Source organism: Gymnoscopelus microlampas (assembly GCF_963454915.1).
Source record: "Gymnoscopelus microlampas genome assembly, chromosome: 2".
NCBI lineage: Eukaryota > Metazoa > Chordata > Actinopteri > Myctophiformes > Myctophidae > Gymnoscopelus > Gymnoscopelus microlampas.
In genome coordinates this window covers 59,658,106-59,663,105 of record NC_139939.1, presented here as the reverse complement: position 1 = coordinate 59,663,105, position 5,000 = coordinate 59,658,106, and the positions used below count along the sequence as shown (strand labels likewise).

The window sequence follows — 5,000 nt, the reverse complement described above, 5'->3', positions numbered from 1 at the left end:
AGCCCAAAACGAGTGCTATTTCAAAGTAGATTTGCTATTATCCTAACCCCAGGGGACCGACCAACGCCCATCCAACCAATGTGCCCATATATGGGCATTCCAATGAATTATGGGCATATACTGATGACATCAGGGATCTCCATATATGGACATAAAAGGGACACAGGTAGACAGACAGAAACAGCCATCTCCATATATGGGCATAACAGGGACGCGGGTAGACAGACAGAAACAGCCATCTCCATATATGGGCACAGAAAGGACGCAGTCAGACTGGTACAACCATAGAGTTATAACATCTAGAGGGCGGACTCAGGACTGCCCAGCCCCCAGCTATTGACTTCAATGAAAGTTGCTCCCTGGCGTTTGAAGCACCCGTAAGAACACTATACTTCCACATTTGGGTGCCCAAATGTGGAAGTCTTAAAGGGATTCTAGGCATATTTATTTTTTAAATACATATATTGCATTTTTTCCCCTCTATCAGCCACTATATAATGATGCTGGGGTGTTTTCCTGCATTGAAACACAGTCCTCTTTCTGAAATCCGTATTTTCCCTACTATTTATGCTTTGACATCCGGGTATCCGGGACGAAAATGAAGTGCATGTGCGTGTGTGGGTGCGCGTCCGTCCGTGTCCGTGTGAACTGAATCGAGTGAAACCGAATCTAGCCGAGTGTAAATGGAACGGGCGGCCATTTTGTCTGTGGGGAGTTTTTTGTTTTGGTTTCAAAGCTTTAAAACGCTCTCAAACTTATTTTTTGAGGCACGGAATTTACTTTTAAGATATCGTTTGGATAGAATTTAGTTGTTTAACTTCATATATGTGGTCAATTAATCATGACAGAGCCTATTTATAAATAAAAAATCTGAGAACCGGCAGGGGCGGGCAGTGACACGTACAGTATGTATCCGAATAAAGCGACCTATTTTCGGCATGGCCCCTTCTAAAGTCCCCTTGCGTCATATTATTGGCTGGTGCTGGGGAAAATGAGCTGCTGATTGGCTGAAGGGGAACAAACTGCTGATTGGCTGAAGGGGTTGTCAGTCAACGGTACTAACTGTTTGACAACAGTTTTTTTTCTTTTTTGATCTCTGAAGTTGCCTAGAATCCCTTTAAGCACCGGGCAGCAGCAGGCGCACTAGGGTTTCAAGCGGTAGCAACATGAGCAGTGGCGTTTTAAATGAGGAAGTGTTGACTACAGCTTCACTGTTCAACCGTGGCTCTGAGGGCTTGGGTACAACGGGTATACTCTGACAAAGGCCCCCGACACTATGACTCTGAGAACTGGAAACCAGACGAGACGAATCTGCCAGTGCAAAAAAAAAAAAAAAAAAGCCTCTGGTGATAAACCTGCACCCATATTTGCATACTGGGCCCTGATTGGCGTTCCCACAACTTCGGGGGCAGGGAAATCCAATCACAACCGAGCAGGGCCAGGCCAAGTCTGCCCAGGGCTATTTTTTGTTTTGCACTGGCAGATTGGTCTGGTTTCCAGGCTAGTAACACCACACACTCGCGTGTGTGTTCGCGACAGGCCACGGGCCGCATGGATGTACCGTGGTGTGTGTGTGTGTGTGTGTGTGTGTCTGTGTGTGTTTGTGCGCGCTCGCGACGGCCGACGGGGGACGGTGTTTGTGTGTGTTCTGTGCCTCCTGCGCCTCTCACTTTCGATCCCTGATAAACTGTCTGTTCTCAGCGCATAAGCCAAACTGCACACTTTGGGTGCTCATATTCCCCTACGGGTATGGTCTAGTTAACATAACCAACCAAACCTAAGTTTAATCAAATGAAAAAGAAACCAAAACACACAAATCACCAGCCTCGAATACCTGATGAAACACAGGAGAAAAATAAGGTCAAAGAATCCCCACCCCTACCAACCCCAAGGCTGTTAAAACACATGCTGTATAAAACGCCCGTCTCTCCCAGAGCTGTAGCGTTCACCTCAGAGATACAAACGGGTGAAGGTTGAGTTATTATTATGCATGATTGGAATTGTGTAAATAAAGACAGGCTGACTTTATGCATGCATTATGCATGTGTGTGTGTGTGTGTGTGTGTGTGTGTGTGTGTGTGTGTGTGTGTGTGTGTGTGTGTGTGTGTGTGTGTGTGTGTGTGTGTGTGTGTGTGTTAGGTCTCCATGAAGAGGACGTGATAAGGATAATTCCTTTTAACAGGTCGTTCATGAAAGTCCTTGCGGTCTTGTTTCCAATGAGAACCTGTGAGCGATTAGGGGTTAAGAGTCTTGCTCAGGGACAAACTTCATTTCATCGGGGGGGGGGGGGGGCAAAATGTGTTAATAGATCACAATCAATTTAACCACTTTATCCATATTTTATACTTTTGCTGTTCAAAAATAGCAGATCTACAAGCTCATAGCGCGGCACCGAGTGCCGCGCTATGAGCTTGTAGATCTGCTATTTTTGAAAAATCTCGAAAATGTGTGCAAATCTTTAAAAAATAAAAGGCGAACATTTGTAACTCAAATCTTTGCTTCTGGGGGTCCCTGGAACAACATGTGTACAAGGGTCCTTGGCATGGAAAAGTTTGAGAACCACTGCCTTACAGCGCCTGGAAAACACAGCTAGGATCTGATCTGATCTGTGCATGGGTGTGTGCGTGCGCAACGTGTGTGTGTGTGTGTGTGTGTGTGTTGGAACTGTTTCTGAGCGTGTGTGTGTGTGTTCTGTGTGGGTCTGCGCCGTGGGGATGTACGAGCGTGTGTTAGAAGTGTTGCTGGTATACCAAGTAAAGAAGACATTCTTTCCATCCCTGATATACTGTGTGTGCACACAGTGCATAACCCACACTCTGCTCATATCCCTAGACGGGTACAGGATGGACTAGTGGATATACAAAATACAAATCATCCAAAGAGTATAATAAGACAATAAAATAACAATCTCCAAACACAATGGAACTCAATATCATAAACAACACAGATGATTTGTTTACTTTTGGAACGTATGGGAATTACCTTCCTATTTTCCTATGGGAATTTACATAGATATGAATACCCCCAATGTGTGTGGGGGGGGGGGGGGGGTCAGGACATGGGTTACTCTATTATGGTTGTTTATATCTACGTTCAGGGACATGAGCGTCTGTCTGTCTGTCTGTCTGTCTGTCTGTCTGTCTGTCTGTCAGGGACCTGTCTGTCTGTCTGTCTGTCTGTCAGGCACATGAGCGTCTGTCTGTCTGTCTGTCTGTCTGTCTGTCAGGGACATGAGCGTCTGTCTGTCTGTCTGTCTGCGGTGAGCGATCAGAGAGGTGTCTCATTAGGTAGAGGTATAACGATTTAGACGGAGGAGGAGGAAGAGTGCTGCCTCCACCTAAATGTTCCCCACCTTCCAGTTTGTGTTCCTTGTCTCAGCGAAATGTGTTCCCTGTGTGCTCAATTACTGTGCACACACACACACACACACACACACACACACACACACACACACACACACACACACACACACACACACACACACACACACACACACACACACACACACACACACACACACACACACACACACACACACACACACACACACACACACACACAGAGGAGTCGTGGATGGTGTCTGGAGTCACTTATTACAGCTCTGAGCTCCCAGGGTTCCATTTGTACAACAACAACACAGAGAGGAGGATCAAACTGAAGTCTATAGATCTGTACAACAAACAGACAAATCACAAACATAGCAGATGCTCACAGCGACGCGTTGTAAGCTTGTAGATCGGCTATTTTCAGATAGCCGAGGTATAAAATAAAGCTAAAGCTTTTGCATTTTTTCCCCATAAATCAGTGCTATTGAACACCCTTTACGTCTCTGTGTTGGTAAAAACTAAATATTGAACCAATGAAAAGTATTAAAAAGAGCTTCTGACAAAAGCAGCTAACTCCATTGGATCCTCAAACTTTCTGCCAAACCAGCTAACTCCAGCAAAGGGGGGTGGAGTTAGCTGGTGTTGCTGACTCCAGGCTCCACCCCCTTTTGACCTCCAACCTCATTGTGAGCTTGGAGGTCCATTCAGCTGTTCTTATCAATGATGAACAAAACCTCATAACTCCATTTTTGTTTTTTTCATTTCCTGAAAAATTAACATTTTGGAGTTAGCTGGTTCCTGCCGGACAGCAGAGATATATTATTTTATATAAAAAAGATATAGAAAAATGTAGACAGACAGACAGACAGACAGACAGACAGACAGACAGACAGACAGACAGACAGACAGACAGACTGTAACATCCTGCCACTGTGTTGTTTTGTCATTTCTGTAAAAGAAAAGTGAGGCAGCAAAATAGTGCTGCTTCAGTCACACATGTCACGCTGTGAGGATGTCCATTCAACCTGTCACCCGGTCACCACCCCACACACACACACACACACACACACACACACACACACACACACACACACACACACACACACACACCCCCACACACCCACCCACCCCCACACACCCACCCACCCACACACACACACACACACACACACACACACACACACACACACACACACACACCCACACACACACACACACACACACACACACACACTCTCAACCTGTCACTCAGCCCTGTCCCACATACACTCCTGGTGCTTGGGGAGGGTTTGCAATTGATTGATTGAATACTTTATTAGTCAGAAATGTAAACGGCACATTAACCTCCCCTTGTGCTCTCCTGATAGATGAATGTACATTAACCTCCCCTTGTGCTCTCCTGATACAGATGTGCCACTTCAAAACTTCACATGTCCTGCCATCGCAAAGACAGTACATTTTCAGGGGATTCCCAGGGCAATAAGAGGGACAAAGAATGGCATTTAAAATGCTGAATTATTTTGATGATCACTGCTTTTATGATGCTAATTAATTTGAGCAACTGGTCAAATCACCTTTCACCTCATAATGAGTCTGACACCTTCTTAAACACACATTCTTTTGTTCTCATGTATATGGATGTCTGTTGAAGGGAAAAACGGGGGTGTGTAGTGA

At 45.4% G+C, this 5,000-nt stretch overlaps 1 protein-coding gene across 1 annotated transcript in view; it reads right to left on the bottom strand.

Annotated features, from left to right (window-relative positions):
- The window catches only part of LOC311056069 (voltage-dependent T-type calcium channel subunit alpha-1H-like), a gene marked incomplete at its 3' end in the record, with an annotated part of 190,479 nt that overhangs the window by 63,142 nt on the left and 122,337 nt on the right, over positions 1 to 5,000 (bottom strand). The gene's annotated exons all lie outside the window — the stretch shown is intronic.